This window comes from Lepus europaeus, chromosome 19 (genome assembly GCF_033115175.1).
Source record: "Lepus europaeus isolate LE1 chromosome 19, mLepTim1.pri, whole genome shotgun sequence".
Classification (NCBI taxonomy): domain Eukaryota; kingdom Metazoa; phylum Chordata; class Mammalia; order Lagomorpha; family Leporidae; genus Lepus; species Lepus europaeus.
Window position 1 is genome coordinate 14,509,763 of NC_084845.1, and position 12,510 is coordinate 14,522,272.

Here is a 12,510-nt window from a genome sequence, read left to right on the forward strand (position 1 = left end):
CACACTAGTCCATTATATTAATGACATTATTGATTACTGGACCTAGTCGTTAAGAAGCAGCAACTAAGGCCGGCGCTGTGGCTCAACAGGCTAATCCTCCGCCTTGCGGCGCCAGCACACCGGGTTCTAGTCCCAGCTGGGGCGCCGGATTCTGTCCTGGTTGCCCCTCTTCCAGGCCAGCTCTCTGCTATGGCCCGGGAGTGCAGTGGAGGATGGCCCAAGTCCTTGGGCCCTGCACGCCATGGGAGACCAGGAGAAGCACCAGGCTCCTGGCTTCGGATCAGCGTGGTGCACCGGCCACAGTGTGCCAGCTGCGGCGGCCATTGGAGGGTGAACCAATGGCAAAAGGAAGACCTTTCTGTCTGTCTCTCTCTCTCACTGTCCACTCTGCCTGTCAAAGAAAAATAAAAAATAAAAAAAAGCAGCAACTAATCTATATGGTTGGAAAATAACCTGACAAAAACCCAGAAGCCTTCTACATCCAGGAAATTTCTAATGTCCATCAGTGAGGGGGGGCGTTGAGCTAGATGTCCCTTTAAGGTGAAGGACAGTTGCTGCATCTGCTCCTCCACTACCAAAAAACAAAAACAAAACAAAAAAACAAAAACAAACAAAAAAAAAAACTGCAATGGATCTTCGGAATTTGGTTGCTATTTTAGCTCATTTGCCATGTGGTCAAAAAAGCTGCTTATTTCAAGTAGGGCCTAGAACGAGAGAAGGATCTTCAACAGTTCCAAGCTGCTGTACAAGCGGCTCTACCACTTGAGTCACAAGATCCAGCACACCCGGCCATGCCTCTAGTATCAGTGGAAACTAGGGATATGGTTTGCAGCCCTTAGCAGGCTGTCTATTAGTGAATCCCAGGGCAAACCGTTGCCATCCTCCATGAATGACTACTATCCTTTTTGAAAAATTGCTTTAGGCCTGCTACTGGGCCTTAGTAGAACCTAAACACTTAACCTAGGGTCTCCAAGTTACCATGATGTAGACTGTTATCAGGTCCACCAAGCCTTAAATTTGGGTGTATACAACAGCACTCCATCATCAAACGGAAGAGGTGAACAGTTCTGAGCATGCACTAAAAGCCTGATTTACATTTTTAAAAGATCCAAATACCCAAGGCCCTCACGCCTGCTATACTGCCTTCGGTCTATCAGACTATACCTGTGGATTCACAGGGAATTTTCTACAACCAGTTGATAGAGGAGGAGAAGACTCAGACCTCATTAATAGATGGTCTGCTTACAAAGAAGACACCACCTGACGTGGACAGTTACAGCACCTGAGTCCTTTCCCAGGATACCCCTAAAAGACAGTGATGATGGGATGTCTTCCCAACGGTCAGAACTGGGAGCAGTGTACCTGGTTTCTCATTTTGCTTAGGAGAACTAGCCAGACATGAGATGATACACCACTTTACAGACTACAGCTCATGGTTTAGCTGGATGGTCAGGGACTTGGAAAGAACATGATGGGAAAATTGGTGACAAAGTATGGGAAAGAGGCATGTGGATAGACCTCTTTGAATGGTTATAAATGAGAAAATATTTGCATCCCATATGAATTCTCACCAAAGGGTGACATTATCAGAGGAGGATTTTAATAATCAAGTGGACATGATGACCTGTTCTACAGATACCAGTCTCCTTCCCCCACCAATACTGTTATCACCTGGGCTAATGAACAAGGTGGCCATGGGACCATGGGTGAAGGTCATTCAGGGGCACAGTAACATGGATCTCCACCCTTCAAGGTCAATCTGCTGCAGCAGAGATGAGCAGAGCCCTCAGTGAGGTACTACTCCCCAGGGTGTTGGCCAGCTACCTCACGTCACGTCAATTCCATTGGACTGCTTCAATAACAGAAGGGGCAGTGTTCCGTCTTTCAAGAAATACACCCTTCATCTGGATATGAATTTGGTTCTATCACATGTAATACTTCTGCCAAAACGATTGTGTGTACTTACAGAATGCCTCACCCACTGTCAAACGGAACTCACCTCACAGCAAATGAAGTGCAGCAACTGGCCCATGCTCATGGGATTCAGTGGCCTTAATCTGTCTTCTCAGACTTCTCTAATGTACTGTTGCCCCACTTGATGACATCTCACAGGTTGTTCACGCTCTGTTAATTTTAAAAATAAACACTTATTTATGTGAGAGGGAAGGTAAAGATGGGAGGGAAGAGGGAAGAGGGAGAGAGCATTCCTTCTTGCTGGTTCACTCCCAATGCCCAGCTAGGGCTGGGCTGAGGCTGAAATTGGGAGCAAGGCAACACTATCCAGGTCTCTCACGAGGGTAGCATGACTCAGTGCTGAGCCATCACTTCTGCCTCCCAGGAAGTTGGAATCCAGAGCTGGAACCAGTCCAGGTACTTCCCAACAAGGGATACAGCTGTCTTAATTGGGACATTAACTGCTAGGTTGAATTCTCAGTCTTGTTCAATTTTCTTATTTTTCCCCTGCTCCTTAGACTGGATTTCAAAGAAAATTATCTGATTCATCTGCCACAAAATATACCATTAAATCTCTTTTGAAAATTTATTTCCACTATTGTGCTTTTTAGCTTCTGAATTATATTTGGTAATTCTATTAATATTCTGTGCTTGTTCATAGCTGGTTCCACTATTTCCTTTCTTTCTTTATCCTGTTATCTTAGTTTGTTCTCTGTTGCTACACTAGAACACTGAAACCGAGCATTCTGGAAAGAGGTTTATTTGCCTCAATGTTCTGGAGGCTGGGAAGTTTAAGAACATGGCACTGGCATCTTAGCTTCTGATGTGGGCCACATGTCGCTTCAACTCACGTGGAAAGTGGAAGAGCAAGGGCCACATGAGGAAGGGAACATAAGGGGTAGACTCCGTTTATGACAAGCCACCCTCACGGGGATTAACTCACTCTGAAAAAAGCCATTCATTCCTTTTAAAACCCCCACCTCTCAACACCACAAGTCTCACAAGGGATAACTCACTTCCAAACCAGAGCACACATTTCCTTGATCTCCTTGAGCATATTTAAGACAAGTGGTTTAACATTTCTGACGAATAGTTTCAATACCTAGGTTTCCTGATGGAAGGGTTCTGTTAAAAAAATTTTTTTTCCTTGTGAGCTACACTTTCCTGCTTCTTCGTAATTTTTTGCTTGCGCTTAGATATTTTGAGTATTAAAGTATAACTACTCTAAAAAACTCATTTTTCAGGGATTATCGCTTGACAGATTTCTGTAAATATCTGCTTCAAAATGGAGGAAAAAAAAAAGTATGCCCCTTTAAATGTGTAGGGGGAAGCCATGTAGCACAATGAGCTAAAACAAAACCGTGCTTCAGCACGGCTCTTAAGGAATCACCAGACCAGCCGAAGTGCACAACCTCTAATGCCAGAGGACGCGTCCATACCGCCCACCTCAGCAGCTCCCAGCCAATCCAGAAACACAGGTCCTACAGCCCCAGCGGGGCCAAGGAATGCATGCTGGGAAGTGGTTCATGCATACAGTCTCTTAGGTATATATTACCATTTCCAGCTTTGTCATTCCTTTGAATAAATCCAGGTTTCTATCTGATGTAGTTTTCTTTCCACCTGAAGAATTTTAACATTTTTATAGTATAAATCTGTTGCTATGCCTTATTTCAGCTTTCTTATGTTTCAAAATGTATTTCATCTTCCATTTTGAAATGTATTTTCATTGTGTTAAGAAGTCTAAATAACAACCTCCTATTTTTTTTCTCTCAGAAGTTTAAATATGTAGTTCACTGGTTTATACATTACATTGTCCTAAATAGCAAACTGCTGTCACATCTCTGTACATAATGAACCTTTCTTCCTTACCTTTAATATTTTCTTTAACTTTTTCTTGTTATTTGTTGTCTTATTATTTGTAAGAATTTTAATATGCCTTGCATAGATGTAGTATTCATGTCCCTTGTGCTTGGGATCCACTGAGCTTCTTCTATCTGTAGGTTTGTAGTTTTCTTCAAATACAGAAAATTTTCAGTCATTACCTTATGAAATATCTTTTCTGTCCCTTCCTCTACTCTTTACAAAATATCTTTCCATCAAACTCCATTCTGGTCTCCCATATGTGTGGAAAGGGTCCAAGGACTTGGGCCATCTTCCACTGCCTTCCCAGGTGCATTAGCAGGGAACTGGGTCAGAAGTGGAGTGGCCGGCACTTAAACTGTCACCCATATGGGATGCCGGCATCCCAGGCAGCAGTTTAACCCACTACATCACCACACCAGCACCTTGTTTCCCAACTCCAGAGATTCACTGTCCTCACTGCCTACTGTTCAATCTCGTGAGAAATGCTTCAGATATTTTGTATGACATTTTAGTTGCTTCAGGTGAGGAGGTAAATCTGGTATCTGTTACTGCATATTGGCAGGGAGGAAGAGTCTTGTATATCATTTTAATTAATTTTCATTTAAACTTAATTTTGTAAAATGAATTTAGTAATTGATATTTTTCAGATTTTACAAAATTGTTCATCTATAATGGACTTGTAAAATATAAAACACATATGAGAAGCACCAATATAAGGGCATATTCGAGTTTTAGAAAATCAAGGGACTTCAAATGGTGTCACGTAAAATTTTCCCTCATTAGCTGACATATTTTAAATGAAGACTTACCATTGAAATATATGTATTTCAGGCCGGCGCCGTGACTCAATAGGCTAATCCTCCGCCTTGCGGCGCCTGCATACCGGGTTCTAGTCCCGGTTGGGGCACTGGATTCTGTCCCGGTTGCCCCTCTTCCAGGCCAGCTCTCTGCTGTGGCCCGGGAGTGCAGTGGAGGATGGCCCAAGTGCTTGGGCCTTGCACCCGCATGGGAGACCAGGAGAAGCACCTGGCTCCTGGCTTCAGATCAGCATGGTGTGCTGGCCGCAGCGCACCGGCCGTGGCAGCCATTGGAGGGTGAACCAACGGCAAAGGAAGACCTTTCTGTCTCTCTCACTGTCTACTCTGCCTGTCAAAAAATTAAAAAAAAAAAAATATATATATATATATGTCTTTCAAACCTTCTGAACACATTCAGGGTTCCACCTGAATGAGCGTCTCTACAAAGTGATCATTCAGTTCTTCAGATGAAATATATATTTTGACAATTTCATCAGCCACTTGGACATGTTAGACACCATGTTTCCAACTTTCAAGTCTCTTGACAAAGACAGCACTGAACAAATCCAGGTGGACATCCAGGAGTGGCTGCAGCTGACGATGTACTCCCGTACTCTGGAAACCCCAGAGCCTCGCTGGAGGAGTCACCTTGGACCCTGGTCTCTCCCAGTATGCCTGGAATACTAAACAAGAAATCATTAATAATAGGTCCTTCATTTTCTCAAAAGGATGTTCACAACTATCAGAGCCATCTCTTGGAGTTATGTCCTTACATTTCTCACAATATAGTTACATTTCTCTTACCATGTCAGGCATAGTATGATGCTCTATTTACAGAAGAAATATAGCACCATTGCAAACTAAGTTAAGCCTCTACCGGCAGCTCCAGCATCCCACATGGGCACTGGTTCAAGTCCCAGCTGCTTCACTTCCAATCCAGCTCCCTACTAATGGCCTGAAAAGGCAGACAATGATCCAAGTGCTTGGGCCCCTGCACCCACATGGAAAATCCAGAAGCAGCTTGACTCCTGGCTATAGATTGGCCCAGCTCCAGCTATTGCAGCCATTTGGGGGAGTGAACCAGTGAATGGAAGACCTCTGTGTCTCTCTCATTCTGTAATTTTGCCTTTCAAATAAATAAAGATGAAAATTTTTCTGAATTGATACATTATTTTATTGCTTTTATAGCTTTCAAACTTAGCAGTTGACTTAAAAATACAGGACCAGCACTGTGGCATAGTAGGTTGAGCCTCGACCTGTGACACTGGCATCTCATATAGACACCAGTTCGTGTTCTGGCTGCTCCTCTTCCAATCCAACTCTCTGCTTATGGCCTGGGAAAGCAGTGGAAGATGATTCAAATGTTTGGGCCCCTGCACCTGCCTGTGAGACCAAGAAGAAGCTCCTGGCTTCAGATGAGCTCAGCTCCAGCCAGTTTAGCCGTTTGGGGAGTAAACCAGCAGATGGAAGACATTTTTCTCTCATTCTCCCTGTCTTCTACATCCCAAATAAATAAATAAAATCGTTTTTAAAAATTGAATGTCGATTCAATATTCAGTAAATATATATATGTATTTGTGTGTGTGTGTGTGACAGGCAGAGTGGATAGTGAGAGACAGAGAGAAAGGTCTTCCTTTTCACCATTGGTTCACCCTCCAATGGCTGGTGCAGCGGCCGGCACACCACACTGATCTGAAGGCAGGAGCCAGGTGCTTCTCCTGGTCTCCCATGCGGGTGCATGGCCCAAGGACTTGGGCCATCTCCCACTGCACTCCCGGGCCATAGCAGAGAGCTGGCCTTGAAGAGGGGCAACCGGGACAGAATCCGGCGCCCCGACCGGAACTAGAACTTGGTATGCCGGCGCCGCAAGGCGGAGGATTAGCCTGTTGAGCCACGGCGCCGGCCAGTAAATATATTTTTTAAAATATACATAAAAGTACAATAAACACAGAGGAAGAGAACTCTTAAGAGTGATGGAGACTTGCTCTAAAAATGTTAAACATTATCCTCAAGACAAGACATAAAACAGTTTGATAATGGCACATGACTAAGACACCATTGTTAGGTCATTATCCAAACACAAATTAAAATTCACCAAAATGAACATTTCAAGCAAGTGGAGAAACAATAAATCATTATTCAAAGAATCACTGGAGAACTAACAATACATTAGGAGAAAGTAAACCCATATCCTAACTTCAATCCTAGACGCCAAACACATTGTACATGGATCAGTGTTACACCTAACTATAAAGGTACCTTAAGAAAAAATTAAGACTTAGGCCTATTCATAATACTGAGACCAAAAATATAAGAACCCAGAGTCCTAAGAGTAGCTGAATGAGTAACATATGGCACAGTAGAAAATAAACATATAGCAAAATGACTACATTTCTTTCTAAAGAAAACCACCCAACCAACCAGCTGATGTTTTAAGTGGAAAACTAAGTAACTTACAGAAAAATTACAATAAAAACATCCTGATGGTTATCTAAATTGAAGTAAAACAAAATTCCTTTCATTCAAAAGGAAAGGATTTTTAAATTATGATTTCCACAAGTGTAGTGTGCCCGGGGAATGTTCTCGGTGGTCTGGTCCCCTGCAGAAGCCATTCTGCATCCTGGGTGGGGTCATCAGCCCATTAAGCAAGGCAGCTGCACAGTACAACCCACAGCCCTCACCCTCACGAACCCACAATTTCGACACTGAGGCCAAAGAGAGTGAAGAGGTCTGGCAGTCTGGAGAGTGTTTGGCCAACTGGCCAGAGATGACACAGAGATCAGTGCCACATTCTCAACAAGGTTGTGACCTAACACCCTGATAGGGAGACAGAAGGTTTTGGCATTGTCAGGTCACAGCACAGTGGCATGATGGATAGTGACATCACAGGCAGGCTGGGCTTCCCAGAGTTCAAGTACCTGTGGAACATCAAAAACTGCCACAGACAGTTTGACATTGACTGATCAGGAAACATGTGCAGCTGTGAACTGCGGGGCCTTAAGGGCAGCAGGGCCTCCACAACATGTTCATTCAACTCTTCAGATCAAAGAGGAAATGCGGATTCCGACAATTTCATCAGCCGCTTGGTCAGGTTGGACACCAGTTCCCTACCTTTAAGTCTTGACAAAAACAGCACTGGACAAATCTAGCTGAACATCCAGGAGTGGGGCCAGCACTGTGGTGTAGTGGGTAAAGCTGCTGCCTGCAGTGCCTGCATCCTATATGGGTGCCGGTTTGAGACCCAGCTGCTCCATTTTCAATCCAGCTCTCTGCTGTGGCCTGGGAAAGCAGTAAATGATGGCCCAAGTCCTTGGGTCCTTGCACCCGTGTGGGAGACCTGGAGGAAGCTCCTGGCTTCAGATCGGTGCAGCTCCAGCTGTTGCAGCCAATTGGGGAGTGAACCAATGGATGGAAGCCCTCTCTCTCTCTGCCTCTCCTTCTCTGTGTTACTCTTTTAAATAAATAAATAAATATTTTTTAAAAAATCCAGGAGTGGCTACAACTATGTACGCCTCAGTGAAAACTCCACAGCTGAACACTTTCTGCCTCACTGTAGGACTCACCTTGGACCCTGGTCTATCCCAGAGCAGATCCTCTGTCCTTGCATCTTCATGGGTCATGCTGACCCACAGGCCTTTGATTCCCCCCGCCCTAGGCATCCATCTTCTCAGACAACAGCCAGGGCCTAACACACCCAGTGTGCCACATCCTAAGTTGCCCTGGCTCCGAGATATTCTAGCAAGCTCTGCCCAAGGGTCACCCCACTCCTACCACACCCTTCTTGTACCTTCTGCATAACCTCCATCCTTTATCTGTGCCAAGCCGAGCACTTGGGTTGTTTCTGCGCCCAAGAACCATCTTTCAGCTCTGGAGAGATCATTCCAGCCCCTACGTACCCTAACACCCTGATTCACAGTTGCCATCCAGGCAGCCAAACAAACTGTAGGCCATTGAAGGCCATACCCCCTAGTGCCTTTGTCTGTATTCTTCCCCTAGCCTGCCAGGCCTAGCAGGAAATAAATGTACCCCAGCTGCTGCTACCAAATGAAAAACAGAATTTCAATTATTTTCTCTTATAATGTACAATTTTTACCACTAAAATGTAACAGATTGGAATTTAAAAGTGAGTAAATCAAAAAGACTGTGACTAGAAGACTGTTCATATGCACTGATTCATATTTGTCCTGGAACACTATTTAACTGCTAACGAGGTCTCTCTATATCATGAACTTTATAAACATAATGACACTACACTGACTTAAAGATACTCAAGAAATTTTTAGGGCATCACCTGGAGCTGGAGCTGTGGCCACTGGTATGGAAGACAATGGCCAAGAACGAATGAAGATGGCAGAAGCCCAGGAATGTACTTCACATCGTCAGCCAAAAAGACTTCAAGGCTAAAAACAAAGCAATACTAGTTACTACTAATCTTGAGATAAAAACTGTGAATGAAGACAAAGTTAACAGAGTGAAAAAACTTTTATGGATACACAAAAGGAATCTGCACGCTTCTCAAGGGGCCCTTCTCTGGAACCTCTGCACAAACAGCTGACTCCTCCGCAGGGTCATGAAAATGAACCCATTAACAATGAACCTACAAGATGAACGGTTCAGCTGTAATACAGTGGTGAGGCAATGGAACCCGCCCCCGCACTCATAAATTTAATGTTTTACACAATTTTTCAAAAGAGGAATTTTTAATAGGGGCTCTATCTGTAATGTTAAGATACAGAAGGTCTCAAGTCTCATGGAGTATCATCACGGATCTTGTTGCCTCAAATTTCACCATGAGCAGGTATCTTGGTATTTTAAGGAAAAAATATTCATTTTTCAAGAGCATTTCTGCTATCATATAAGGATCCAAGCCTGAAGGCAAGGTTTGCTTCCTTGGATACTAAGGAAAGCAATACAAAACATGCTGCTTAAAGATACTCACCTGAAAACTTCAGCAACAGACTCTTTGAAAATCTAAAATTTCCATTCAAAAAATTATGTAAAGTTTAAATTGTCACAATATGGCAATTATTTTGCCACAGCACAAGACTAAAAATATAAAATTTTAACAGTAAGTTCAACAATGCTATTTATACATTTGGCTTCAAATTAGAAAGTAACAAAATGTAGAGTTGGAATAAGACTGATTTCAATGTTTCTTTCTGACTTTTATATTTCTTTACAAGACATAATTCTGTAGTTGGGAATGGAAGAATGGGAGGAAAACTATTAGATAAAACATTAAATTACTTGAGTATAGAGACAAAATGAGTCTTTGTATTTTGGCTCCTACTTAATAGCTGTATACATATGTACACGAATTAAGGCAAAAGGGCTTTAGGAATCCAACAGTTTTAAATAAAAACTATGCCATACATTGAATAAATCTATCTTCTAGGAATCATTTAAAGAAATCTGTATAATTTATCACATCAGAAAATGAAAAAAAAAAAAACATGTTCACAACAACAGATGAAATAAGCTTACAAAATCTAGCAGGCATTAAATAAGGACTGAACCAAACTACGTATGTGTAATAGAAGTATTTAAATAAAAAAGCAGCATTACACTAAGTGAATGATATGTAAATTCCAATGAAAAGAGAAAAACGTCCACTAACCCCATTATAGTGCAATCATAAACAGGAAATAAAACAGTATTTGGCCAGTTGAAAATGAAGGCTATATGTGAATAAAAACACACAGAAAAGGAAATATGCTTGATTCATTTTCAACCAGGGAAACATACTGAAAGTCATACCAGAGATAGGGAAAAATGAACACATTCAATGATGGTATTCAACACTGGGACGATGAGGGAGCAACTGTGATAATAAGTAATGAAGTTGAAGGTATACATATAGACCATGGTTACTATGGTAAATATTTCACTTCTAGGTAACACTTTGAAGAGATTCTAAAGAGATCAAAAAAATACACCAGAGTATTCAATATAGCATTTTTATTACAATGAAAAAATCATTTATGTCCTAATACTGCTTAACAGGTTTTTTTTAAAAAAAAAATTTATTTGAAATTCAGAGTTAGAGAGAGGAGAGGCAGAGAGAGAAAGGTTCTTCCATCCAATTGTTCACTCCCCAATTGGCCACAACAGCCAGAGCTGCGCCAATCCGGAGCCAGGAGCTTCTTCCAGGTCTCCCATGTGGGTGCAGGGGTCCAAGGACTTGGGCCATCTTCTACTGCTTTCCCAGGCCATAGCAGAGAGCTGGATCGAAGTGGAGCAGCTGGAACTCAAATCAGCACCCATATGAAATGCTGGCACTGCAGGTGCCATCTTTGCCCACTACACCACAGCACCGGCCCCATTAATAGAATATTTAAGCATGTTTCATATATATATATATATATATATATATATATATATATATGTATATATATATATATATCCAGGACTAGCCTAGAATCTTTTCTTTTCTATTGAACATTACCATCCAAGCAGGCAGTTACTTTCAGAGCATGAAAAAGCAGCGAGGAAGTGTTCTCCTTAGCTCCTCCCAACACACTCACTCACCATGTCTGAAACATCCTTGAAGACACTGTGTTTACAGTAGCATCTGTAAAAGTGGTACATGTTTCAAAGATCTCCCAAATATTTCCAACTGAGAATTCCACAATTAAGTCAGTTTGACATATATTCATATAACAATTTATTTACATCTTTTGACAAACTATTATATACTTTGAACCCCCTCTAAAATAGATGATTTTGTTCCTTGCTTTGTTTGCCTTTTCCCAAGCAATCTTTGTTTTTAAACATCAACAACTAGTATCCCCTCAAAAAGAAGCATGGAGAACAAAAGGTTTAAGCTGTAAGCCACATTAAACAGAGGTCTTCAGGAGGTATCTGATGTGTGGAAAAGGAAACACACTCACCTTTTAGTGAAGACTGGTTTCGTACTTGGAAGTGTAAAGAATACAATCTTCTAGCTTTTGCTTTTTAGGAGCTCTCTTAATTGAATATTTTAACTGTGCAAAATTAACTGGTAAAATCTTTATCTATTTTCTAAAGCTTTTCACCTGTCAAAGTATCAGATCTTTTTCTTAAATACAAAGTTCACATACACAAATACACAGCTGTCCATCTAGTGGAGTTCTGGGGAATCCAGGCAATTGTAAGATAAGCTCATTTAGAAAATAAGCATAATCATTCTATAGTTTTCAATGTATTATAAAAAGATGTATGTATAAGCAGACTCATGGAATGGCAGATGTCCTAAACAGCATTCTGGCCTCAGAATCAGCCCTTAAGGCATTCGGATCCGGCTGAAAAGCCCATGAGAGTATTTCAGGCATGGAAAGCCAAGACACTCTGGCAAAAAAAAAAAAAAAAAAAAAAAAACCTAAATGAAAGATCACCACGAGTGAGATCCCAGTGGAAAGAACAGGTCATCAAAGGAGGAGGAACCCTTCTCTGAAGGGAGGAGAAAACTTCCACTTTATGACCTTGTCTAAATATAAGAGTCGGTGAACTCAAAAGGCTTCCATAGCTTTGGCAACTCATGACTAGAGCCTAGGGTGATTACTGATGCCATAAACAAGAGTGTCGATTTGTTAAGTCAACAACAGGAGTCACTGTGCACTTCCTCCTCATGTAGGATCTCTGTCCTTAATGTGCTGTACATTGTGATTTAATGCTACAACTAGTAAGTACTCACAGTATTTTTCACTTTGTGTTTCTATGTGGGTGCAAACTGTTGAAATCTTTACTTAATATATACTAAACTGATCTTCTGCATATAAAGAGAATTGAAAATCAATCTTGATATGAATGGAAGGGGAGAGGGAGCGGGAAAGGGGAGGGTTGTGGGTGGGAGGGAAGTTATGGGGGAGGGAGCCATTGTAATCCATAAGCTGTACATTGGAAATTTATATTCATTAAA

At 41.9% G+C, this 12,510-nt stretch overlaps 2 pseudogenes; both read left to right on the forward strand.

The window, feature by feature from the left end:
• Positions 1–5,120: 5,120 nt before the first annotated feature.
• Positions 5,121–8,302, forward strand: LOC133747669 (calpain small subunit 1-like; annotated as a pseudogene).
• Positions 8,303–8,940: 638 nt separating this feature from the next.
• LOC133747841 (ribosomal biogenesis factor-like) lies at positions 8,941–9,221 on the forward strand (annotated as a pseudogene).
• Positions 9,222–12,510: the final 3,289 nt, after the last annotated feature.